Here is a 14,025-nt window from a genome sequence, read left to right as displayed (position 1 = left end):
TGTTTAAAAGTAGCTCACACAAAAGGCCACACACTGCGACAATTAAAAGAACACAAGGCACAGTATGACTGGAGCATAAACGGTATCGACAGATGGCGTAGCACATAACAAACACTGACAGCGAACCTCAAGGCAGTACACGATTAAAATCACACCTCTTGATGCACAGGAGAAACAGCACTAAACACAACACTGATTATGATCAAAACAGAGGATCTGCCAGGTGCAAGGAGATGAGGGAGACTGGAAGAAGGGACAGAGGGGAAGAGATGGGTGAGATGAGCGGGGGGGGGGGGGGGGGGGGGGGGCGTGCTGAAGAGGACCAGGTAGGGAGGGATGTGGGAAGGAAAGAGGCAAATATGGGGTGCAGGGTCTCAGGGGAGGGGGAGGGAAGGAGGAAAATCCGCTCTGGGAGGAGGAGGAAAGAGGAAAAAGGGGTCCCAGGGGAGGGGGGGGGAGGAACAAGGCCAGGTTATAGTTGGAAGGAAGGGTAGATGTCACGGCGAAGTTCGTCATCCGGGAGGGGGAGGCGTTTGAAATTGCCCTGATGAAGGAGACGGAGGGTGTGGAGGTGGAGAGAGGAAGGGATACAGCAATAGAGGTGCGGCAACGGGCGGGGGGGTGGAGAGGAAGGAGGAAACCAGAGGGTGGGGGGGATAGAGCCTGTGGACAATGTAAAGGATGCGGAGATGTTGGAGGAACAGGAGGAGGTGGGGGAAGGGGATCAGTTCATACAGGAGCCGTGTGGGGGAAGGAAGGCGGATACGGAAGGCAAGGCGGAGCGCATGGCGTTCGAGGATTTGGAGGGCCTCGTAAAAGCGGGTGGGGGCGGAGATCCAGGCAACGCTGGCATAACAGAGGATAGGACGGATGAGTGATTTGTAGGTGTGGAGGATGGTAGAAGGATGCAATCGCCATGTCCGTCCAGACAGGAGTTTCAGAAGGCGGAGGGGGGAATGGGCTTTCTGCTGGACGGTCTGGAGATGAGGGGTCCAGATGAGGTGTCGGTCAAGGGTGAGGCCAAGGTATTTCAGGGTGGGGGTGAGCTGGATGGGACGACCATAAAGGGTGAGGTAGAAATCATGGAGGTGAAAGGAGCAACTGGTGCGGCCTATGATGATTGCCTGGGTTTTGGAGGGGTTGAGACGGAGGAACCACTGGTTACACCAAGTGGTGAACTGGTTAAGGTGGGTTTGGAGGGTACATTGAGGCCATTGAAGGGTAGGATAGAGTGTCAGCAGACTGGTGAAGGTGGACTGGTGGGGGTGGCTTGGGCATATCAGCTCTATACAAGAGATAAAGGAAAGGGGAGAGGAGAGGACAGAACCCTGGGGGACGCCAGCCGTGGGATAAAATATACGGGAGTTGTTGTGGAGGTCTTTCGTCATGTTTTATGTTTAAATGTATATTTGTTTCTGTGATTGTGATTTCGAGATTACAGTTACAAACACTATGGATAGAATACCTGACTGAAGGACGCAATGTTGTGTGCATTTAGTTGTGATACTTTCTATGATTTAGCAGGACTTGTGTTACTTGTATTATGTTGGAAGGAAATTAATATTCCTTTGCCGGCAGGTATGTTCGGTGGTTAAATGTGAGTGAGTCTGTGGACAGTGCTGCCCTCTCTGGAGGTACGAGAGCTATCCACAAAGTACATTACGTTTTCGTTTGTGTCCGTTAGGGCCGGGGCTAGCGCGGCCATCTCGGTGTCGTGGCATTCCGCCACTCAGTCGGCATCCTGCCGTGCTAGTGAGAGGTTCGTGCTGTACTTCATTGAGTTACTGTGGCAGTTTGAAATGTCAGCGTCAATTGAAAATGCCGCGAAGTGTGAAGTGCGTGCTGTAATAAGGTTCCTGACTGCAAAAAACTGTACACCGATAGAAATCTATCGGCAGCTTTGAAAGTGTATGGAGACAACATAATCACTGAAGGTGGAGTGCGTCAATGGGTCATAAAATTTAAAAATGGCCGAATTAACGTTCACGACGAAGAGCGAAGTGGAAGACCCAGGATAGTGACTGCCGAACTTGTGGAAAAAGTCGATGCCGCAGTCCGTGAAAACCGTAATTTCACAATAACGGAACTCTCTATGAGTTTTCCACAAATTTCAGGAAGTTTGTTGCACGAAATCGTTGCCGAAACGCTCGGTTACCACAAGTTTTGTGCAAGATGGATACCAAAAATCTTGACAGAGATTCACAACAATCTGCGAATGGCTGCAGTGTTAACGTTTTTGGACGCTTACGAGAAAGATGGCGACTCATTACTCGATCGCATCGTTACTGGTGACGAAACATGGGTTAAGCATGTGAACTGCGAGACAAAATTGCAGTCAATGCAGTGGGGGCACGCAAATTCCCCCCAAAAACCCAAGAAATGCATGCAGACAATGTCGGCAAGGAAGGTGATGGCGACTGTCTTTTGGGACAGAAAAGGTGTGATTTTTGTGGATTTCCTGGAAAGAGGCACTACAATAAACTCTCAAAGGTATTGCCAAACTCTGCAAAACCTCAGAAGAGCAATACAAAACAAGCGCAGGTGAAAGTTGGGCTCAAAGATCTTGCTGATTCACGACAACGCCCGGGCCCACACGGCAAATGCCACTCGTGAAGTTCTCAAATCTTTTAAGTGGGAGTTGTTTCGTCATCCGCCGTACAGTCCCGACCTGGCACCGAGCGACTTCCACTTATTCCCAGCGATGAAGAAGTCGTTCACTATGCAGCGTTTTGATGACGCACAGCTTCAAGAAGAGGTAACCACGTGGTTGAAGGCGCAGGCGGCCTAATTTTACGACGAAGGAATTTCCAAGCTCGTCCATCGCTATTATAAGTGCCTTAATTTAAATGGCAACTATGTAGAAAAGTAGTATTTGTGGCTTTCATCTGTATATAATAAAAAATTTTTAATTCCAAAACGTAATGTACTTTGTGGATAGCCCTCGTATTTGTACATTGGGCCACCTCTCCAAGAGCACCTAACGGCGAGGGAGAGATGTGCAGTGCTGAATGGATCTCAGTCGCACGGCTGTCGGACGTCGGGGCATGCGCGCCTCGTATGCTAAAGGCTAATATGTATATTTTCTTTGTGTGTGATTGTTGTCAATAATAGTCCGCAGCTCGTGGTCGTACGGTAGCGTTCTCGCTTCCCACGCACGGGTTCGATTCCCGGCGGGGTCAGGGATTTTCTCTGCCTCGTGATGACTGGGTGTTGGGTGATGTCCTTAGGTTAGTTAGGTTTAAGTCGTTCTAAGTTCTAGGGGACTGATGACCATAGATGTTAAGTCCCATAGTGCTCAGAGCCATTTTTGTTGTCAATAATAAGTGTTTCTCTACACACGTTGTCATTCATTGCAATCCGACTTGATCGGAATCATTATACAGTCCTTTAAATTCCTGGTCGTCCAGTAAAATTGATGATTCAAATTTCCGTCTGCGGACGCTAACGTCATGAATATGTATGTAAAACTGACTAGTCCACTGAAGTTCAGGGTAGTAATATCCTTCAAATTACATTTCACATGTGTGATTTTTCTTCGCCACATACAGCGGCCATACCACTTTATGTGGAAGTTCTGTGACGCTCTAACATAGATGCGAAAAAAAAAACCACTGCATTCTACTACAACACACCAAAACAATAAAACCATTAAACGTGCATAAATAAATTACGTAAAAACGAACTGCAAGACAAATAACGAATAATAGTGGACGATTAACAAAGACAATACAAGAAAACAAACAAAGAACAACGTGAAAATATAAATATCCATGTACGTATCTGTATTTGTCAAAATTTTAAATAAGTTTATATACAATACCAAAAAAATTCCAGGTGGCATCAAATTTTTAGACAAAGGTGCATGTCCTACGAGCATTTACACCTAGCGTAGAATACATAAAACTTACGATACTGGTGATCATAAATCGCATTTTGTTTCGGCCACTTTTTTTCCATTTTTCTTTTTCTCCGTGCAATTCGAACACCTACATTATTTAAATACAAAATTCATCAAAAATATATGCTATTCAACACATCTAATTGTAATTTTTATAAAAAATGCACATCTTCACTTTTCTAATTACAAATTGCTCGCAAAAATTCTTAATTACCGATCTTTTATAAACGAATGTTAATCAAGACTGTATAATTTAAAAAATTACAAATTAATTTTTATTTATCTTTTTGTGTTTTAGAGTTCACCTAAATGTTCACAGAACTTGCACATGTTTACAAATTTTATTCCGCCAGGATTTTTTAAAGGGCTAACTGAGGTTGAACACATCGGTTTCCGTTTTTTTCTGTTCAACCAAGTTAAGGAATCACACCGAGGCGGAACATTAGTTTAAACAGGGGGGAATGAAACGAGACAATGTTGTTGTTGTTGTTGTTGTTGTTGTTGTTGTTGTCTTCAGTCCTGAGACTGGTTTGATGCAGCTCTCCATGCTACTCTATCCTGTGCAAGCTTCTTCATCTCCCAGTACCTATTGCAACCTACATCCTTCTGAATCTGCTTAGTGTATTCATCTCTTGGTCTCCCTCTACGATTTTTACCCTCAACGCTGCCCTCCAATGCTAAAATTTGTGATCCCTTGATGACTCAGAACATGTCGTACTAACCGGTCCCTTCTTCTCATCAAGTTGTGCCACAAACTCCTCTTCTCCCAAATTCTATTCAATACCTCCTCATTAGTTATGTGATCTACCCATCTAATCTTCAGCATTCTTCTGTAGCACCACATTTCGAAAGCTTCTATTCTCTTCCTATCCACTTCCATACATGGCTACACTCCATACAAATACTTTCAGAAACGACTTCCTGACACTTAAATCTATACTCGATGTTAACAAATTTCTCTTCTTCAGAAACGCTTTCCTTGCCATTGCCAAACAGAAAAAGAGCTAATATGTGAGGAATTTAGCAAATTGGAAAAACTGTAGCCTTTTTGCACATTTTTAATGAAAAAGCTAATCAAAGAATAAATGATTTCTTGTTCGTTTCCATTTTACTCTCCTTCTTTCCTTCGAACTCATGCCGCCCCCCCCCCCCTCCCCACACACACACACACACACACACACACACACACACACACACACACACACACACACACACTCTCTCCAGGCGAGCAGTTTACCACATAGCCACACCGATTATCGAAAGTTAAGCATAGCATATTAAAAATGGTCGAAAAACTTTGAAGTCGAATTCCTCGAATATTTTTCTCAGTTACATCGAACTAACGGGCGGGTGTAATTAAAGTGTAGTTACTCATGCAGGTCCAATGTGCGCTGTAGTTGTTGCAAGGCAGCGAAACTTGGTTAGATATACTAATGCGTTAAAACGGAACCAGTATATGTTAGAAGAAATAAGTCCTCGGTCACAAATATTAAGTTAAAATTGACCAGGTTTCGACGCTACTATGAGCGTCGTCTTCAGAATTAAAATAACTGTTCTAAAACATATTAGGTATATAATACATTAACAAAATTAAAGTTTGTACTGACTGGAAAGAAATGCAGTACTTACAAGTCAGATTTTAAAAAATCTAAACTGGAAGGGCGACGTCATGAATAATTGCAAATAAGATGGCGAGCCGCTAAGGGCTGCTCGTACTTAAGTGAACAAGGGTTGCAACAAGAACCAGTATACGGTGGAATTAAATTAGTTCCAATTTTGGCCACCAGGTGCAAATCTGTACAGTATCTCGTCAACGTTTCTGGCACTGATATTGAGCAAATTGTGTAACTGACAGTTAATAATAAAACCAACATTATGCTTTACTCACTGGTTTGACCTTTTCTGCCCATGTGCCATTCTTAATGCATTACATACGGAAACATTTCTATACGTCTTCCTTGCATTCACAGCGCCATATTTGCACCTGGTGACCAAAGTTGCAGTTAACTTTTTTCCACCGTAAAGCGATTCCGCATTAGAATATCTACCAAGTTTTGCTGCCATACGATAATTAAGTGCTCCCTGGACCTCTGTGAGTAACATTGATTATAACGACTAGATACTTTGGAAGAGGTATATTTTAGTTCTGAACTAAACATACCATAAACATAAAAAATTACAAAAATCTGATCGTCGTGTCGTCCCCTTATGAGACTGCTCGTCTGCAGTTGGTGCTCTGCTTAGCAGTTTCTCCCTCAGTCGTCGTAAGCAGCAGCGAAAATTGTCCATCGACATACGCGTAAAATTTTGAAATAGGTCTAATGAAGGCCGGGTTTGTAATTCAGTGACTGGTGCCCATCCACTGCGTGTTTGATGCTTCTGCAAAAATTCAGACACCCATACTTTTTTTTCTTTGGCTGCTTGGCATAACCAACAGCACAACTGCCACACACAAAAATCCCGTCCTGGTATCACTGTTTTTATCGCGACTGTTTCTCTACGGTGGCGCTCAATCGGGCGAAATCTGTGTGTTGTCTTTTACTGTGTGAACGCTTGCTCGGAAGTCAAAGCGTGTGGTAATGAGCGATTTCTCTGCGGAATGCCCATGCGCTTCTATTGGGAGCTGTGTGGGCACATTACCCGCTGCAAGCCTTTCGACATAACGCTACTTTAGTGACCTTACGCGGCAATCTCGGTGTTTAAACTTCCAAGCAGCTTTCTAGATGCCCTCAAAAGGCTCAGTGGGCGACTCTGCGTACGTTTCCACAGAAAAAAAATTTAGGGAGTGATGGGGTTTCGAACCCGGGACCTCTGAAGTAGTAGCCAAAAACGATTGCCATTACACCACAGAGTTATGATGATACTAATTCTATTGTTTCTGAAGTCTAGGTGAGGAACAAGAAAATAGAATATAACAGAATCTGATGGCAAACTAACAGTCGGCATTATCATCTGCGATTGAAGCAGCGGTGGGGGCGTCTCTCGATTTTGATTTGTCTGCTAAGATTTTACATGATTAATAAAAATGTTTCTTGAAATGTTGCACACTTCAAATCGGGACCAACATTCCTAACTACCACCATAGTACCAGAATTTTCAGTAAATGCGACCTGTGCTACAATTCTAAACGTTGAAACAGTTTATGCCATTTCAGCTGCTAATATTTTGCGCAGCTGATCTGAATTAACGTCTTGTACTTACACAGAGCCGAATCCTTGCCCCCCGCACCAAGAATAAAAAATTATCTGCTCCCCTGTTGTCCGGATATCACTGTTGTTAACGCAGTTATTTCACTATGATAGTGTTCTTTTGGATGAAATCTATATATATGATTTTAGCGCCAAGAACTCAGCATTCGCTTGTGTTCACAAGGTCAATCTTAGTTCGGCAGTGTTCTCTTTCGCTCGTCTACTATAAACGCATGTTCGCAAGTACAAGCGAATGTTAGTGAACACTGACTAGTAGTTTCCGGAGTGCACGTTCACTTACGTTCGCTTCGGTGTGCAGGCACACTGCCCATTGCAAGCCTTTCAACGTAACACTAGTTAGAGGACCTGCGCGGCAATTTCTCTAGCAGCTTTTCTGATGCCCTCCAAACGTCTCTACCAGAAAAAATTTGAAGTAGATGACGGGTTTCGAACCTGCCCTCTCAGTAGTACCAGTCACTGACAGTAACCAATTGTTTTTTCTTTATTTTGATTGGTAATGCTTTTGACACGTGGTCTTTACTGTTGTATTTCTTGGATGGATTCTTCAATTGTTGTGACATCTTTTTCCAGGAGAGACTGGACGTGTTTTCTGCAGCTCCTTTCATCAAGTATGATACTTTGTTAACTTATGTTGTATGTGGAGACATAATGTGGCATAGGAACAAAACATTGTCTGTAGGTTGGGGCTGTTTCCCCATGACACCCAGTCCTGTTTTTCAGCTGGTGCTCCACTAAGCAGATTTGCTGCTGGTTGCCTTTTCAGGGTGATGCGCAAGTGTTGTAATGCAAACGGCACATACATTCTAAACAATCTACTGTAGTGGTTCTGCTTCAACTTTTTCTCAGTAGCATGTTCAGTCCTTTCTTAGAAGAAGGCAGCTAACTCTGAGAAAGATTTAATTGTGGTGACTTTTTCATTGCTACTGTAGATCAGAAAAAATTTACCTTGTATACCTATAAATTCTTTTTATACCTGCCACTATTATTAATGGTATTGTCATAATTATTAATAATATCACTATTAGTGTCAACAGCTGCAGTAGTCCAAGTACTGGCAGCATTAACTTTATCAGTTCATAGTCAGTATCATTTACTGACATTGCCACTTCATTCAGATCATTTTAATACTATTTGTCATATTAAAGGAAACTGTGATGTAAAAGAATTAATTTGTGTCTGAAATCGTGGTCTGATGTAAGAGAGAACCTCGTAGCCCTAATCAGATCAGGTTAAATAAATAATAGTAGTAAAGATATTTCTGCTGATGTTAATCTGTTGTGGTAAAATTGTTGTTCCATTTTCTTATGGAGCTAGCTAATAAGTATAATTCCTTTTCTTAATAATGTCTTCAAAGGAATCCAGAAAAACAGAAATACCAATTATTGTTTTTCTAAACAAAAAACCAACACTTACGCAGTGGTAAGCAGAGTTATTCTCTCAACATCTTTGCCCTTCACAGCAGGCGCAACAATGGCAAACCCTAGTCTGCTGCAGCATTTGCTCACCTCACATGAAATATTATAATAATAATAATAATAATAATAATAATAATAATAATAATAATAATAATAATAATAATAATAATAATAATTGGGGAGAAGAGAAGTTTGTGGCACAACTTGACCAGAAGAAGGGATCGGTTGGTAGGACATGTTCTGAGGCATCAAGGGATCACCAATTTAGTATTGGAGGGCAGCGTGGAGGGTAAAAATTGTAGGTGGATACCAAGAGATACCTGGCTGACTGTCTTCTTATCTGCATGCTCCTTTAGGTGTTTCCCCTCAAAAATAACTCTTCCACTGCAGCTATGAAACAGATTTACTGGGCGTAGGAACTGACTTAACTAGGAAAACATGTTGTGTAAACCACTATATACATTCTGAATCTACAGTGTCTGAAAGTGCCCCTGATCTGACAATAAGTGCCAATGATATTAATAAAACTACTGGATATTCTGAAACATCCTATGCACTAGAGAGAAAGTTTAAAATGTATAAATCTCTGAAAGTACGTGAATCGCCATTTTAAAATGTTACAATGTTTTTAGAATTAAAGTGTTTTTCAGTTTGTTGTTTACACTAATCTGTAAATTAAAATTACTGGCAGAAAGCACTGGCTGACTGTCTTCTTATCTGCATGCTCCTTTAGGTGTTTCCCCTCAATAATAACTCTTCCACTGCATCCTAACCTCTTTGGAGATCCCCTGAAGGCTACAGCATCAGAGGAATTTGTAGACCAGCGCATTGAGGAGGTTATTGATATCAAGGAAAACCTCAAAAAAATGATTGAAGAAACAAAAAATAGCCTAGAAGCTCAGAAAAAATTCAATGAATGGTTGTCTGCAACAAAGAATTCACTGATCCAGCAAGTAGAGGAGATAGAAAGCCACTTACAGAAATATGGCTATAAACCTTCACAAAAGAACTCCAGAGATTTACTACCTTATGGAGAAGGAGAAGAAGAATCCTGTGATGGAAGCAAGAAAATCACTGATGATAGTTGTATATCTCATGAGGATGAGGGAACGAAGGACTTTGAAGAACTGAATCTAAGCTATAAGGATTCGAACCTGCGACTGCTGCTGCAGCAGCAGCAGCAGCACGGCTCCGGACTGGGGAGAAGAGAAGTTCGTGGCACAACTTGACCAGAAGAAGGGATCGGTTGGTAGGACATGTTCTGAGGCATCAAGGGATCACCAATTTAGTATTGGAGGGCAGCGTGGAGGGTAAAAATTGTAGGGGGATACCAAGAGATACCTGGCTGACTGTCTTCTTATCTGCATGCTCCTTTAGGTGTTTCCCCTCAAAAATAACTCTTCCACTGCAGCTATGAAACAGATTTACTGGGCGTAGGAACTGACTATTAACTAGGAAAACATGTGTAAACCACTATATACATTCTGAAACTAACTCTTGAAAAAATACATGGTGCTCAAGTCTTTTACCACAATTATTTGTGAAATAATCCAAAGATTTACCCTTCACTGTTGTCATCCAGAGCCCACACTCACAATAACACTGTATTCTAATGGGGCATGCGGTTCTAGGCCCTCCAGTCCGGAGCCGTGCTGCTGCTGCTGCAGCAGTCGCAGGTTCGAATCCTTATAGCTTAGATTCAGTTCTTCAAAGTCCTTCGTTCCCTCATCCTCATGAGATATACAACTATCATCAGTGATTTTCTTGCTTCCATCACAGGATTCTTCTTCTCCTTCTCCATAAGGTAGTAAATCTCTGGAGTTCTTTTGTGAAGGTTTATAGCCATATTTCTGTAAGTGGCTTTCTATCTCCTCTACTTGCTGGATCAGTGAATTCTTTGTTGCAGACAACCATTCATTGAATTTTTTCTGAGCTTCTAGGCTATTTTTTGTTTCTTCAGTCATTTTTTTGAGGTTTTCCTTGATATCAATAACCTCCTCAATGTGCTGGTCTACAAATTCCTCTGATGCTGTAGCCTTCAGGGGATCTCCAAAGAGGTTAGGATGCAGTGGAAGAGTTATTTTTGAGGGGAAACACCTAAAGGAGAATGCAGATAAGAAGACAGTCAGCCAGTGCTTTCTGCCAGTAATTTTAATTTACAGATTAGTGTAAACAACAAACTGAAAAACACTTTAATTCTAAAAACATTGTAACATTTTAAAATGGCGATTCACATACTTTCAGAGATTTATACATTTTAAACTTTCTCTCTAGTGCATAGGATGTTTCAGAATATCCAGTAGTTTCATTAATATCATTGGCACTTATTGTCAGATTAGTGTAAACAACAAACTGAAAAACACTTTAATTCTAAAAACATTGTAACATTTTAAAATGGCGATTCACGTACTTTCAGAGATTTATACATTTTAAACTTTCTCTCTAGTGCATAGGATGTTTCAGAATATCCAGTAGTTTCATTAATATCATTGGCACTTATTGTCAGATCAGGGGCACTTTCAGACACTGTAGATTCAGAATGTATATAGTGGTTTACACAACATGTTTTCCTAGTTAAGTCAGTTCCTACTCCCAGTAAATCTGTTTCATAGCTGCAGTGGAAGAGTTATTTTTGAGGGGAAACACCTAAAGGAGCATGCAGATAAGAAGACAGTCAGCCAGGTATCTCTTGGTATCCCCCTACAATTTTTACCCTCCACGCTGACCTCCAATACTAAATTGGTGATCCCTTGATGCCTCAGAACATGTCCTACCAACCGATCCCTTCTTCTGGTCAAGTTGTGCCACAAACTTCTCTTCGCCCCAATCCTATTCAATACTTCCTCATTAGTTATGTGATGTACCCATCTAATCTTCAGCATTCTTCTGTAGCACCACATTTCGAAAACTTCTATTCTCTTCTTGTCTAAACTATTTACTGTCCATGTTTTACTTCCATACATGGCTACACTCCATACAAATACTTTCAGAAATGACTTCCTGACACTTGAATCTATACTCGATGTTAACAAATTTCTCTTCTTCAGAAACGCTTTCCTTGCCATTGCCAGTCTACATTTTATATCCTCTCTACTTCGACCATCATCAGTTATTTTGCTCCCCAAATACCAAAACTCCTTTACTACTTTAAGTGTCTCACTTCCTAATCTAATACACTCAACATCACCCGACTTAATTAGACTACATTCAATTATCCTCATTTTGCTTTTGTTGATGTTCATCTTATATCCTCCCTTCAAGACACCATCCATTCCATTCAACTGCTCTTCCAAGTCCTTTGCTGTCTCTGACAGAATTACAATGTCATCGGCGAACCTCAACGTTTTTATTTCTTCTCCATGGATTTTAATACCTACTCCGAATTTTTCTTTTGTTTCCTTTACTGCTTGCTCAATATACAGATTGAATAACATTGGGGAGAGGCTACAACCCTGTCTTACTCCCTTCTTAACCACTGCTTCCCTTTCATGTCCCTCGACTCTAACTGCCATCTGGTTTCTGTACAAATTGTAAATAGCCTTTTGCTCCCTGTATTTTACCCCTGCCACCTTTAGAATTTGAAAGAGAGTATTCCAGTCAACATTGTCAAAAGCTTTCTCTAAGTCTACAAATGCTAGAAAAGTAGGTTTGCCTTTCCTTAATCTTTCTTCTAAGATAAGTCGTAAGGTCAGTATTGCCTCACGTGTTCAAACATTTCTACGGAATCCAAACTGATCTTCCCCGAGGTCGGCTTCTACCAGTTTTTCCATTCGTCCGTAAAGAATTCGTGTTAGTATTTTGCAGCTGTGGCTTATTAAACTGATTGTTCGGTAATTTTCACATCTGTCAACACCTGCTTTCTTCGGGATTGGAATTATTATATTCTTCTTGAAGTCTGAGGGTATTTCGCCTGTTTCATACATCTTGCTCACCAGATGGTAGTTTTGTCAGGACTGGCTCTCCCAAGGCCGTCAGTAGTTCCAATGGCATGTTGTCTACTCCGGGGGCCTTGTTTAGATTCAGGTCTTTCAGTGCTCTGTCAGACTCTTCACGCAGTATCGTATCTCCCATTTGATCTTCATCTACATCCTCTTCCATTTCCATAATATTGTCCTCAAGTTCATTGCCCTTGTATAGGCCCTCTATATACTCCTTCCACCTTTCTGTTTTCCCTTCTTTGCTTAGAACTGGGTTTCCATCTGAGCTCTTGATATTCATACAAGTGGTTCTCTTATCTCCAAAGGTCTCTTTAATTTTCCTGTAGGCAGTATCTATCTTACCCCTAGTGAGATAAGCCTCTACATCCTTACATTTGTCCTCTAGCCATCCCTGCTTAGCCATTTTGCACTTCCTGTCGATCTCATTTTTGAGACGTTTGTATTCCTTTTTGCCTGCTTCACTTACTGCATTTTTATATTTTCTTCTTTCATCAATTAAATTCAATATTTCTTCTGTTACCCAAGGATTTCTACTAGCCCTCATCTTTTTACCTACTTGATCCTCTGCTGCCTTCACTACTTAATCCCTCAAAGCTACCCATTCTTCTTCTACTGTATTTCTTTCCCCCATTCCTTTCAATTATTCCCTTATGCTCTCCCTGAAACTCTGTACAACCTCTGGTTCTTTCAGTTTATCCAGGTCCCATCTCCTTAAATTCTCACCTTTTTGCAGTTTCTCCAGTTTTAATCTACAGGTCATAACCAATAGATTGTGGTCAGAGTCCACATCTGCTCCTGGAAATGTCTTACTATTTATAACCTGGTTCCTTAATCTCTGTCTCACCATTATATAATCTATCTGATACCTTTTAGTATCTCCAGGGTTCTTCCATGTATACAACCTTCTATCATGATTCTTAAACCAAGTGTTTGCTATGATTAACTTGTGCTCTGTGGAAAATTCTACCAGGCGGCTTCCTCTTTCATTTCTTAGCCCCAATCCATATTCACCTGCTACGTTTCCTTCTCTCCCTTTTCCTACACTCGAATTCCAGTCACCCACGACTATTAAATTTTCGTCTCCCTTCACTATCTGAATAATTTCTTTTATTTCATCATACATTTCTTCAATTTCTTCATCGTCTGCAGAGCTAGTTGGCATATAAACTTGTACTACTGTAGTAGGTGTGGGCTTCGAATCTATCTTGGCCACAATAATGTGTTCACCATGCTGTTTGTAGTAGCTTACCCGCATTCCTATTTTCCTATTGATTATTAAAGCTACTCCTGCATTACCCCTATTTGGAAAAGGATTTAAATCCGAATAGAGGTGTTTTGCAGGATATGCTTCCTGCAACCACCCTAGAAGGAAAACAAAGACAGAGGATGAGATGGTCAGATGAAGTTAACCAACACCTCATGTTCTGTTATTACCAAGCAACAAACCTAGGAACCAACACAACTGGATACAGATCACAAGTATACACAACATTTATTACCAGATACCCGGAATTAAAATTTTTTAACAGAACAACGACTAGCTGATCAGATCCGTGTAATAATAA

At 41.3% G+C, this 14,025-nt stretch overlaps 1 long non-coding RNA gene across 1 annotated transcript in view; it reads left to right on the top strand.

Moving 5' to 3' along the window:
• Positions 1-9,672, top strand: part of LOC126143149 (uncharacterized) — a 72,088-nt gene extending 62,416 nt beyond the window's left edge. The window contains exon 3 of the long non-coding RNA XR_007529647.1: positions 9,374-9,672. This is a non-coding gene — a long non-coding RNA (uncharacterized LOC126143149). The remainder of the gene's footprint in view (positions 1-9,373) is intronic.
• The last annotated feature ends 4,353 nt before the right edge of the window (positions 9,673-14,025 follow it).

Source organism: Schistocerca cancellata, unplaced genomic scaffold, assembly GCF_023864275.1.
Source record: "Schistocerca cancellata isolate TAMUIC-IGC-003103 unplaced genomic scaffold, iqSchCanc2.1 HiC_scaffold_782, whole genome shotgun sequence".
Classification (NCBI taxonomy): Eukaryota; Metazoa; Arthropoda; class Insecta; order Orthoptera; family Acrididae; genus Schistocerca; species Schistocerca cancellata.
The sequence above is the reverse complement of the archived record's forward strand: the minus strand, read 5'-3'. Positions and strand labels throughout refer to the sequence as shown.